Genomic DNA, 14,165 nt, shown 5'->3' with positions numbered 1-14,165 from the left:
AGGCACCCCGTTGGCAACAGGCTAGAGATATCTGGCTATCCCGTGTTTTGAGACTCGTAGCTGAGGCTCCACGGACTCTTGTTTTGCATATTTAAATTTTTGGGGGCATCAGTGGAGACTCTTGATTGAGTACTTCATTGGAATTTTTTTCGCTGTTCTCCCTGAGTTCAGTGATTACTGTGTTTTGTTGGTTGATTTTTCATTGCCCCAACTAGCCAGAATCCTACCCCACACTGACGAGGGGCAAAAACCCCGAAACGGCTGTCTGTGGGTGGAAGCCTGCCTTTGCAAGCCCTTGTCATGATCGCAATACTCGCACCTTGAGTTAGACATTGACAAAAGGGGCCACCCTGTTGTTTCCCTGTCTATGTTCCAATACTCGCAACCGAGTGGGACTTAAGGGGTTATTTATCAGGGTGGTGTGGTGCTCTCCCCATCATGGAGGCACCCCGTTGGCAACAGGCTAGAGATATCTGGCTATCCCGTGTTTTGAGACTCGTAGCTGAGGCTCCACGGACTCTTGTTTTGCATATTTAAATTTTTGGGGGCATCAGTGGAGACTCTTGATTGAGTACTTCATTGGAATTTTTTTCGCTGTTCTCCCTGAGTTCAGTGATTACTGTGTTTTGTTGGTTGATTTTTCATTGCCCCAACTAGCCAGAATCCTACCCCACACTGACGAGGGGCAAAAACCCCGAAACGGCTGTCTGTGGGTGGAAGCCTGCCTTTGCAAGCCCTTGTCATGATCGCAATACTCGCACCTTGAGTTAGACATTGACAAAAGGGGCCACCCTGTTGTTTCCCTGTCTATGTTCCAATACTCGCAACCGAGTGGGACTTAAGGGGTTATTTATCAGGGTGGTGTGGTGCTCTCCCCATCATGGAGGCACCCCGTTGGCAACAGGCTAGAGATATCTGGCTATCCCGTGTTTTGAGACTCGTAGCTGAGGCTCCACGGACTCTTGTTTTGCATATTTAAATTTTTGGGGGCATCAGTGGAGACTCTTGATTGAGTACTTCATTGGAATTTTTTTCGCTGTTCTCCCTGAGTTCAGTGATTACTGTGTTTTGTTGGTTGATTTTTCATTGCCCCAACTAGCCAGAATCCTACCCCACACTGACGAGGGGCAAAAACCCCGAAACGGCTGTCTGTGGGTGGAAGCCTGCCTTTGCAAGCCCTTGTCATGATCGCAATACTCGCACCTTGAGTTAGACATTGACAAAAGGGGCCACCCTGTTGTTTCCCTGTCTATGTTCCAATACTCGCAACCGAGTGGGACTTAAGGGGTTATTTATCAGGGTGGTGTGGTGCTCTCCCCATCATGGAGGCACCCCGTTGGCAACAGGCTAGAGATATCTGGCTATCCCGTGTTTTGAGACTCGTAGCTGAGGCTCCACGGACTCTTGTTTTGCATATTTAAATTTTTGGGGGCATCAGTGGAGACTCTTGATTGAGTACTTCATTGGAATTTTTTTCGCTGTTCTCCCTGAGTTCAGTGATTACTGTGTTTTGTTGGTTGATTTTTCATTGCCCCAACTAGCCAGAATCCTACCCCACACTGACGAGGGGCAAAAACCCCGAAACGGCTGTCTGTGGGTGGAAGCCTGCCTTTGCAAGCCCTTGTCATGATCGCAATACTCGCACCTTGAGTTAGACATTGACAAAAGGGGCCACCCTGTTGTTTCCCTGTCTATGTTCCAATACTCGCAACCGAGTGGGACTTAAGGGGTTATTTATCAGGGTGGTGTGGTGCTCTCCCCATCATGGAGGCACCCCGTTGGCAACAGGCTAGAGATATCTGGCTATCCCGTGTTTTGAGACTCGTAGCTGAGGCTCCACGGACTCTTGTTTTGCATATTTAAATTTTTGGGGGCATCAGTGGAGACTCTTGATTGAGTACTTCATTGGAATTTTTTTCGCTGTTCTCCCTGAGTTCAGTGATTACTGTGTTTTGTTGGTTGATTTTTCATTGCCCCAACTAGCCAGAATCCTACCCCACACTGACGAGGGGCAAAAACCCCGAAACGGCTGTCTGTGGGTGGAAGCCTGCCTTTGCAAGCCCTTGTCATGATCGCAATACTCGCACCTTGAGTTAGACATTGACAAAAGGGGCCACCCTGTTGTTTCCCTGTCTATGTTCCAATACTCGCAACCGAGTGGGACTTAAGGGGTTATTTATCAGGGTGGTGTGGTGCTCTCCCCATCATGGAGGCACCCCGTTGGCAACAGGCTAGAGATATCTGGCTATCCCGTGTTTTGAAACTCGTAGCTGAGGCTCCACGGACTCTTGTTTTGCATATTTAAATTTTTGGGGGCATCAGTGGAGACTCTTGATTGAGTACTTCATTGGAATTTTTTTCGCTGTTCTCCCTGAGTTCAGTGATTACTGTGTTTTGTTGGTTGATTTTTCATTGCCCCAACTAGCCAGAATCCTACCCCACACTGACGAGGGGCAAAAACCCCGAAACGGCTGGAGGAGGTGGGTGGAGACAGAGGGGATAGTCCATGTGGTCACGTGACAACGTGCGTCACACCGTGACACGTGACGTGACCACATGGACTATCCCCTCTGTCTCCACCCACCTCCTCCATTAGGATGCAACTTCAGACTATCGGTCAGCTCGTCATTAGGGTGAGTTATTTCACCTGTCATAGGCAATTCTCATTGGTTGTAAGGTAGTATATAAGATCATGGCTTCCCCCCAATGCTCACATCCCTTGATAAAGCCACGCGAAACGCGCGTAGGGTGAGTGGGTGAGTGGGACTATATTGAATGCAGCCATCCTCCATTACTTATAAATTTTAGACATTAGTTTATTTTCTGTGTGGGAGACACTTATTTGTGTATCTCCCATACTTTCCAGGGCTTCTGCCAGGTTATACATTATCTAGTGTTGTATATAATTACATTCAGTGCGCCATCTAGTGGAGGCTGCCTGCATTCCCTCAATTACATATATCCTGAATAGCATGTGCAATATATGATCCTATAAAATATGTGTATATCTCCCCTCACCACCTGTATGTTTTTTCATCTGTTTGGTCGTGTTTTATTCCTTTGTGTGTTTTTTCTTTTCATGATAATGTGATATATTGTATTTTATTCATATGAATTGTCTAAATAAAAAATTCTGTTTGATATATTGATCTATGTTTGTCCCTGCATTTCTTTGATCCGTAATGGGATCTTTTTCTTGTTGTATGTGATGCTTTTGGTGCATTTTGGGACTAGTTATTTTTTGGGCGTTTTCTTTTATTTTGATTTATAAAATTATTTGTGTAAGATTCATAGAATATTGAACTTAGAATATAAACAGTTCCACACCTTGGTCAAGTCTTTACCATTCTAATATTGTGAGATATCTTTATAGACCGTAAGCCTTGTGGTATGCGATTACTTGTCCCATATGATCACAAAGAACTCATGATCCAAAATAATTTCACCTACTTCTTTGACACCATCCATAATCCTTTGTTCTAGGGCTTTAGAACCCAATATATGCAATTCATCAATTGTGTCACTTAAGGAAAATAAAATAAAATGAAATCATTTGCATTGCCCCAACCATTAGAGATGGCAAAGGTGTCCAAGTGTTGTTCATGCTCAGGAGTGACTATGCTTGTATCCTCCATATTCACAATGCCTACTGCCATAGATGTGCTCTTAGGTGTTCAGAGGAAAGATTTAGGAACATATGAAGTGTAGATATACACCTTGGTTCTATCTCCCTTAAACAAGAGTTTTTAGTATGGTCCATAAGACCATCAATTGGTCACAGATGCAAACTATACAACTACCAAATGTTTCATACTACAGTACATTCACCTTGTAATAGCCTGCACATCATTTCCACTACCCTTTACTTATACCATGGTTCTTGAAGATGCAGAAACATATTATAACTCTCATAATCTCAAAGATATACATTACATATTAAAAACATATAGAAAAAACAATAGAAATCATGTAACACATGTCAATCTAGTCCTATATAATGTATATACAATAATCTACATTTACATATGTAATTAAGAATGATCACATTGAGGCTGCTGTGTCTGAACAATCACATGGATCTAGAGGCGGTTATGTAGGCTGTGTGGAAATCATTCTAGATTGTAAAGATTATATAAACAAAAGTTAAAAAGTCTTAAATGATAGATTCTCCTCCATGGTACATTCACACTGCAGAATATGTGCAGAGACTTCAAGCGATTAAAGCAAGAATTGACATGTCCACTTGAAGTCTCTGGGCCTTTTCCGCAGTGTGAATGTACCCTTAATGTTCTAGTATATGTAGAAAAAAAAAAAAAACAGTTTAGCACTTTTTTAATATTTCACTATATGCTTTTAGATTAGTAGTAGGGATGAGCGAACTTTTGAAAAGTTCGGTTCGATCTGGCGAACTTTCGTAAATTTTGGATCGGTCCGAATAGAAAACGAACCTTGCTCTAACGACTGAATAATTGCAGCTACAATAGTGGGAGTGTGATAGGGTATAGTTTCGTTTAGTTGCAGTTGATATTACAATGAAAAAAAGTGGGGAAAAAAATTTCCAAAAATAATGAGAAAAAAAAAAATAATAATAATAGGAATAAAATTAATAAAATAAAGTGATTTAAAGTGCCAAAATAGTGAAAAAAAAATATTGGAAAAAAAGTTTACAAGGAGGATGCGGCAGCACTTGATTGCACCCAGGCCAGTATTGTTGAGAAGAGACAAGTCGAGAACCAGGAGGAGGCAGCAGTAGATTGATTCCAGTCCAGTATTATTGAGGAAAGGCTACTTGAGGAAGATGAGGCAGCAGTTGATTGATTCCAGGCCAGTATTATTGAGGAGACGCTACTTGAGGAGGATAAGGCAGCAGTTGATCGATTCCAGGCCAGTATTATTGAGGAGAGGCTACTTGAGGAGGATGAGGCAGCAGTTGATCGATTACAGGCCAGTATTATGGAGGAGAGGCTACTTGAGGAAGATGAGGCAGCAGTTGATTGATTCCAGGCCAGTATTATGGAGGAGAGGCTACTTGAGGAAGATGAGGCAGCAGTTGATTGATTCCAGGCCAGTCTTATCGAGGTGAGGCTACTTGAGGAGGATGAGGCAGCAGTTGATCGATTCCAGGCCAGTATTATCGAGGAGAGACTATATGAGGAGGAGGCAGCAGTTGATCGATTCCAGGCCAGTATTATCAAGGAGAGACTATATGAGGAGGAGGCAGCAGTTGATCGATTCCAGGCCAGTATTATTGAGGAGAGGCTACTTGAGGAGGAGGCAGCAGTTGATTGATTCCAGGCCAGTATAATTAAAAACAGACTACTAGTGATCAGGGGCGGATTAACTTTACCATAGGCCCCGGGCTGTTCACCAAGCCTGGGCCCCCCCACCCCACTGTAACTATGGAAGCACTAGCCTGGCGTTCATAGTACAGGATAGATAATGTCATTATGTCCTGATTTGTGCAAAATTGCCATAAAAAAACAGTGATTTTTTTGCAAATCATGGCAGAAGTGTAGCCAGGAGACAGTACACCATTGAAAGTATAAGTCTTTTTGGGTGGTCATGGGCCCCCCAGGAGCTCAGGGCCACGGGCTGCCGCCCAAAACGCCCCTATTATAATCCACTACTGCTAGTGATGATTATATTTCTATTTTTGTTCCTCGGCTTACAAAGTTCTGATAAACTAAATCTACTTACTCCTACTAAGCAGGTTCACTGGCCATGATACAATTGCATCTAGGGGGTCACATGATTCTTTTGAGAAACAAAATAACAAATGTATCATTCTTTTTTTTTTTTTTTGTGTATATGCCAAGGTTATTTCTGCATTTTGTGTATGTTCACATCTGAAGAGTGAAAGGAATTCACTCAATTAGCTTATTTAGAACTGTGAAGGCAAATCGATGGAGGCAGATATGGTTATCGATAAATCACTCATCGACATTTATGGACTAATCTTAGAAGTGAGTATTTGATAATGCCTTGCCATTAATGAGTTAATAAATGTTGACATAGGTGGAGTTCTAACAGCTTACCGCTTTTTGGCTTATCATTGTGAGTCTGAGAAGCGATGTGTGTGACAGTCACTTGATGTATTTTTTAGAGTTTGTGTCAAAATTAAATGTACAGGTCTGGTCTTCGAATATATCAGATATCTGTTCTCAATAATGCTTACATTCTGTCCTGGTACTTTACATTGCTTCATTTTATATATGTGTTGTTAAAGGCTCTTTCCTTCCTAATTTCTCAATTACAAGTTAGTCATGAATGATCTTTATTTATGACGAAGCTAAATGTTTATTATGGATTTTTGCCCCCTCCCATTGCCCTGTGTGACTACATTGGTCACCATACATTGCTGATAGTAGTTCATGTCCCTACTAATGTGTGTAATTCCTATGGCTTGCCCATAAGGGTACAACCACACACACTGTATAAGCAGCCTATTTACTGCTGCGATACGCAGCAAATACGCAACAAATACACAGCAGATTCGATCTAAACTGAACACAGCATCAAATCTGCACCAGCAAATCTGCTGCAGATCTGCTGCGTATTTGCTGCGTATCTGCTGCGTATACGATGTGTGTGTTTGTACCCTAACAAGGAAAAAGCCTCGACTAGCTATTACCTTACCAAGCGAGCATTGCTTGCAAGAGGTTTATATTATTTATTTATCTTTTTATTAAGGTCCATGCTTGGCCACTGCTATGGGACAGCCCTGCGCCTGGGTACACAAGCCGGGTAAGGCGGAGTGCCGCATGGAGGGAGGTTGCCCGGATTGTGTACCCAGATTGGGACAAGCATAGTAGATTACAGAAGTTGATCACTGGTAAGTTATTTACCCACTATGTCAAACAAGAAACTCTACTGTTATGGTCACCTGATGCTCATATATTACTAATGTCTGTACGTTTTTTGCTTTCAGCCAAACATGTGGAGACCAGGTGGTCCAGTGTGAGGGACAGATTCATCAGGGAGCGACGGCAGCTGATGAGGCGTGGGGCCTCACAAGAAGAACTCGGCTCTTTGCGTTTTGCCCCTATGCTGCGTTTCATTTTGAATGCCAGCAGACGGCGCCAGTAAGTGTGTGTCTTAATTGCATCTGTCCATGCTAGGATCAGATGATGTCAGCATTAGTTCAGTCTGTTATGTGTGCAGACATATAGACATGTGTTACGTAGACAGAGATTATATACATCGAGCTTCCTGCAGGGGGACCTATATATTTCTGGAACTGGATAATAATAAAGTTACTAACAGTAATGCTCCCCCTGCTGTACACTCAATATTCTTTATAAATGCAGCGTGCCCTAACTGGATACTAAAAATTGTTTAATAAGTCGATGATGTAAGACCTAACTGGAGTTCGATTTGGCTACAAAGCACGGACAGGATAAATGGCGACAAATGTGCCCCAATGATTACATATGACCTAACAATGTCCCACTCATTTCTAACAATGTCCCACTCATTTCTCAAGTGAGATTTTTAGGGAGCCAAGGGCTAATTAGCGCAAGATGTGAGAATAAATTACTATTTCTTTGCAGACATATTATTTTCCCTGAGCATCATTTTTGGGGAGCAGTGTGAGAATGTTGATCAATAGTCTAGATTGTGCGCAAAGGTAAGGCTAACACCAGGGGCTTAACTAGAAATGGCTGGGCCCCATAGCAAACTTTTGATTGCCCCCCCCCCCCCCTGACTGACCACTAAACGGTCAAGTGAAGTCATAACTACATAACTGCTAGCTCTGGTCAGGAGTGCTTGCAGTTAAAGGGACATTTGCAAAACCCAGGAGACCAGCAGGGCCACCCGGTGCTGCAAATGATGACGGCTCAGGGGGCCCAGTGTATTGCAGGAGCAGGCCATGGGGCCCCCTGATGCGGCGGGCCCCATAGCAGCGTGCCTCTATGCCGCTATGGCTGCTATAGTGGTAGTTACGCCCCTGGCTAACAAATTGGACATACTGGATAAAAAAAGACAAAAAAAACCTAAGTAAAATCCTGCATTGGATGCATATTGGTTCTTGAGAATTGTTACAATGTTGCTAACATGTTTGTAATAACAGATTTTGTCCACTGTTCATTTGTCAGCAGAGATGAAGAAGCTCAACAAACAGCAGAGGCCTCATCAGATGAAGAGAATAAAGAACCTCATCTGACGGAGGCACGCACCATGACTCCACCACCAAGAGGCCAAGAGGGCCTTGTTGAACCTGGCCAGGGAGACGAACATCTGGCTTGACGTTAAAGAATAAATTGTGGGCGTCCTGCCTGCACTCCCTCTTATACTAAGGTTGTTGTTGGCATAAATGATTGTGATTAGTGGTCACACAGCCTCTGCCCCCCCCCCCCCCCCCTCAACCACTATCCTGTGTTTTATACTATTTCGAGCATGTAATAAAGATATTTTGTGATATAACAGTGTTTGACTATTTTCTGGATATCACAAGTTTTTTACTTCCTATCTCTGCCTATCTCTCTCTCCCTCTCTCTACCTCCCTGTAAATATCTACTTGTTTGCCTATCTATCTATGAGCTTTCCCTCCCTAACTAGCACGGAGCTCCTCTCTCTCTGCAGTCTAGACACACAATGAGAAAGAGCATGGACGCTCAGGCACTTCCTGTTCCTGTAGTGACGTCACACACCTTGATATTCACATAATAAAAGGATAAAAGGGATTATAGGAGTAATAATTCCTTATATCCTCTTCCATTCTGTGAAAACAATACAGTTTTGCAACGCCGTTGCGGTTTTAACGAACTTTGTCACGAACCTTTTGCAAAGTTCGTAACGAATCTGGTTCGTAACGGTTCTGTTGGCTCATCCCTAATTAGTAACTTTGCATATAGGCAATAAAATGCCCTTATTTAATACAAAGCCATTAATTCAGAACATTCATTTAGGATTGATTTTCCTATATTGCAGATAACAAAGCGTTAAAAGCTATATAGGTTTTCATTATTTAGTATCTGAATTTCAGTATACTATGCAACATTGTTTTCCCACAAAGACATAAGGAGAGTTATAAATTCTTATTATTCACAAACTCAAAATGTGCCTTAGCTTTGGATTCTTATGATAAATGGTGTCAAGATTGACAGTAAAATCCATTACCGGAATCTCATTTACTGTGCAAGAAGAAGCAACTGAACAAAAACTTACTTAACTGTGCCTAACTAAGTAGTAATCAGTAATTAAGAAATTTGTATTTAGAATAAAATACATAGCAGGCTTACAAGTTACTAGACAGCATAACAGAAGGCAAAAAGTAATAAGTATAGTCAAGATTGCCATAAGAAATGCTCTAGCAATGCATTGCAATATTAACCACTTCGCGTCCACAACCTGTATACAGTGGTACCTTGGTTTAAGAGCCTTGCTCTGGTTTAAGAGCTCCCTGTAATGGATGGGATAGCGTGTGGGGGTTGGCTTGGTCTGCATATCGTGGTCTACAGCACTGTACTCTGACCAAGGAAGACTCCCTCACCTTCCAAATCATAGCAATAATAGCACATCCCAGGCTGGAGCTTGCATCAGGGGAGAGGACTGTGGAGGTAATCTCTTCATTACTGTAACCACTCTCTCCCCGGACAGAGAGTGCTGCTATACAGTGCCCACATACAGTATGTCCTGCTCATTCCAATATGCTCACTGCAGTCTCTGTCGGTCCTTATATTTTCCATCCTTTCTATTCCTGATATATTGTATCTGCACTCACACTCAGCTACACACACTGCCGCTATATTGTGCCTGCACTTACACTCAGCTATACACACTGCTGCTATAATGTGCCTACACTCACACTTAGCCATTCCCACTGCTGTATAAAAAGGTTTATGTCATCATGCTCGTAAGTAGTGATGAGCGAGCATGCTCGTCCACGCTTGGTACTCGTTTGAGTATTAGGGTACTCGATGGTACTCATTACTCGGACGAGCATCTCGCGATACTCGAGAAGTCTCATCATCCATTTCCTGTAAGTTTGGGTGCTATTTCTCAGCCAATAAACATGCAGGAGACTCTTTGGTACATCCTGCGATGACCCGTACATGTTGATAGCAGCGATTGGTGGCCAGATCAGATGACCCTGCCATATAAAAATTGCGGCCCCCAGTGCTTGTTTCAGACGTATGCTGGAAGAGATTAGGGACAGAGCTGCTGCTGGTCAGGGAGGGCATAAGGGAGGGAATTAGCGTTCCAGTAGGCAGGGAATAATAGCGAAACAAACAAACAGCCCTTGTAAGGGCTTCAAATCGTTTATAAATTGTATTACTACAGACTGCTGGCTGGGACTTGCAGTGCAGCCACGATTTCAGCAGCACACTGTGGTGATCGGCTGCTGGAAGAGAGAGGACATTAGGTGTTGCATACAGACCACTAAGAAGTGCTCAGTGTACTCTTTTTTGATTTTGCGGCTGGTGGTGCTGCTGTACTACATTGTATTGCTGGGATTTGTAGTACACCTGCATAGAACTTCACTGCTCATTGTAAGGGGGTGTCACAGAGTGTGTATAGGTGCAGCCACTACCGGATTGTATCCCACAGGCCCTTAAAACTAGTGGGACCACAAGTATTTTTCCTGATTTCTGTATTTCATAGGCAAGGCCTATCTAAGTTCACAACTGCTTGCACAGAGTACATGGGGTGTAAGAGTGTGTATAGGTGCAGCCACTACCGGATTGTATCCCACAGCCCCCAAAACTAGTGGGACCACAAGTATTTTTTATGATTTCTGTATTTCATACGCAATGCCTATCTAAGTTCACAACTGCTTGCACAGAGTACATGGGGTGTCACAGAGTGTGTATAGGTGCAGCCACTACCGGATTGTATCCCACAGGCCCCAAAACTAGTGGGACCACAAGTATTTTTCGTGATTTCTGTATTTCATAAGCAAGGCCTATCTCAGTTCAAAACTGCTTCCACAGAGTAAAGGGGGTGTCACAGAGTGTGTATAGGTGCAGCCACTACCGGATTGTATACCACAGGCCCCAGGCACGAGTGCCTTCCGCCCTACACCCACCCCTTCACCTTCACTATGCTCAAAGTCGGACTCCAGACTGCTGGCTTGAACATGCAGTGCAGCTACCAAGATTTTAGCAGCACGCTGTGGTGATCAGCTGCTGACAGAAAGGGGATAGTAGGTGTTGCATACAGACCCCTAAGAAGTCCTTAGTACTAATATATTATTACTATTATATAGTATATACCACCATCTTTCACAGGGCAATTAGCAGTGAGCTTTGATGTGACTGCAGTGATAAATGAAAAAATAAGAAAATATACAGGACAGGACACACTAGTGTCTGGAGGTTGTCATATACAATCTGTGGATAACTGCAGCTATATAGTATATAGTATATGCCACCATTTTTCACAGGGCAATAAGCAGTGAGCTTGGATGTGACTCACCACTTCTCCCCAAAGGTGATTGGATTTTGAGTTTGAGTTTAACTTGGAGGCACTGGGCTGCCCTGCCCCTAGCATGTTGTCAGAGCGGGTCTTCAGTGCAGCTGGTGGCATCATCAGTCACTAATAAGCGCACCCACCTGTCAACTGACAGCACTGAAAGGCTGAAGTTTATTAATTTTATTATTTCTTTATTTCTTATTGAAGCCATATCCAAGCTCACTGCTAATTACCCTGTTTAATTAGCAGTGAGCTTGGTTGCGTGTGACAAGGTGCGGAACCTGGTGGCGCCTCTGCAACTCGGCAGCCTCACACATGTACCATGCCTGGCCCACGTCTTCAACCTAGTGTTTCTGCCGTTCCTTAAAACCTACCCCAATTTGGCTGACTTGCTCACCAAGGTGCACCGCATCTGTGTGCATTTCCGCAAGTCAACCAGGGAAAGTTACTCCAACTGCTACAGTCAAATTCAAAGTTGAAACAGCGGTGGGGGGAGAAGTGGGGAGTAACATGATGCAGGGAATGTTACCCCAACTGATACAGTCAAATTCATAGTCAAATTTAATTTAGCATCCTTGTCTTGTCCATTTCAAACCATATTATCTGTGGAAGTCATCTAACGGTGTCCTCTACCGTCCTTTCACCAGTACCTTGTACCTTTTTTTGAAGTTGCAGCAGTTTTGAAGTCAGGATTGACCAGGTCTTTCAGCAGTAGCCAGAGCCGTATTTACCACTAGGCACCCGTGGTCCGGTGCCTAGGGCAGCACCTTGCAAGGGGGCAGCACCAGGGAGCAGGGGGACAGAAAAAACTATTTTTTTTGTTTTTATTTCTTTATTTTCCCTCCTTCCGTTCAGACTTGCCAGTAAATCTGGTGTCTTTTCCAGGGGGGTGGGGGGTATGGTGGTATTGGTCATGTCTGGTATCACCAATAGGTGCGTGAAGATGGGGCGTCTTCAGGTTTAGTGCCTAGGGCAGCAGCAGCTGTTAATACAGCCCTGGCAGTAGCTTTTATCCTTCCTTAGATGTTGTAGTAGCCTTTTTGAAGGCAGGATTGACCAGATCTTTTTAATAGACAGGCTACCGCACTTGTCCTCTCTTAGAGACTCTAAAGGATTGAAAGTGTATTCATTCATTCAAACCAAATTCCAGGGCCTCTTAAGAAGACTGTTCTGTTATTCTTCGTCCCTACCTCCAAAATATGCCTCTCACGCACAACTGCATGAGGGGGTGAGGCTAAATCTAGCCATACAAGCATATGAAGGACAACTGAACTTCTAATTAATCAAAAGCATAATCTTTATTGATGAAACAAATAAAATAGAATGAAAATACAAGGAAAACAATGAATCACGACTGGAAGAAAAACATTAAAAACAATAACCACAAACATACAAACGGGGGGTAGTACAGAAGGACATCAAACAGGATATAAACCCAACAAGGGACATGAATAAAAGTTTAAATACACACCAGTGAATCTCCAAAGACAGGTAAATCAACACCCAAAGGTCAGGACAATAAACAAGGTATATTACCGAAGTGGTAGATGGAAAAAGATGTCCGCCTGCTACCCCTGACCCGGCGTACGTTTCAGCGACTTGCCTTCTTCAAAGGGATACTAGACTATATGCGGACCCTGATATAAATACCCAGACTCTGGTGGAAACGACCAATCCCCTCTCCCCAAACAGGTGAAAAGAATAATTACCTAGTAAGAAGAGACGCCGTAGGACAACTGCGCCGCTCAACTTCCGGATCTGACGCCTGCTGGGGCCTACGTGATAACGTACGCGCGCTGGTCATGTGATACACACAGATCACATGACGCATGCTGCCAAAGCGATATATAGAGCTAGGCACAAGCAGGCGTGTCAGAACTAACCAAGAGGGAGAGCCCAAGTCAGCGCCATCTATAGGACTAACATAAGCTAATAATAGTTAGTATATGTATCAGCGGCACCTACTGATTAGAATAAATAAACAGTAAACAGTATCTAATGATAAATCAAGACTATAAGGATCATGGAAAATATCACATATCAAATATCAAAACAAAAGAAGGGGGGACGGAGCAAATAGAATACATATTATGGCTATGTTCACACTACGTATCTTTCCGGCTGTAGTGCGAATATACGCACGTAGTTTTGAGGTTGATGCGTTCGCTTGAAAGTATACGATATACGGCCGCACAATGCACGTATGAACTTACGAGCGGATCGTATATGGCGCCGTGAAAAATGAACATGACCATTGTTTGAGGATGGAATTGTTCCAACTCACGGCCGTGGATTTCCATGCGGTCCCATACGAATTACTTATTTCAGCCAAATTGAACTTGATTTTTCGATCCAAAAGGTTCTGTGTGGTTTACTGGGCTGGGCGATGATTTCCAAGTAAATGACCTGCTTTAGATCGCTTCAAAACAAGCTAGGGAAGCATAACTGTACTACGGGCGTATGTTCGCGGTTCGTACGCATCTGGCCGCATTTCTATTTTTCCCATGGCCGTACTTTCAGCCGCACATGTACAGCTGCGTACGAACTACGGCCGGACTCAAACGTAGTGTGAACATAGCCTAAAAATTGATGAACTAAGGGGTAAATAAAAGTGGAATAAAACCATAATACATCTGCCACCCATCGCTAAATGCCGCTATATGAGAACATACTCAAACTATAGACCATAGTGCATAATAAACTACATAATAAAAAATATTATCGATATGCCAAAAGTGATCCAATAAATT

Source organism: Dendropsophus ebraccatus, chromosome 2 (assembly GCF_027789765.1).
Source record: "Dendropsophus ebraccatus isolate aDenEbr1 chromosome 2, aDenEbr1.pat, whole genome shotgun sequence".
NCBI classification, from domain to species: domain Eukaryota; kingdom Metazoa; phylum Chordata; class Amphibia; order Anura; family Hylidae; genus Dendropsophus; species Dendropsophus ebraccatus.
This window is presented reverse-complemented; position numbering follows the sequence as displayed.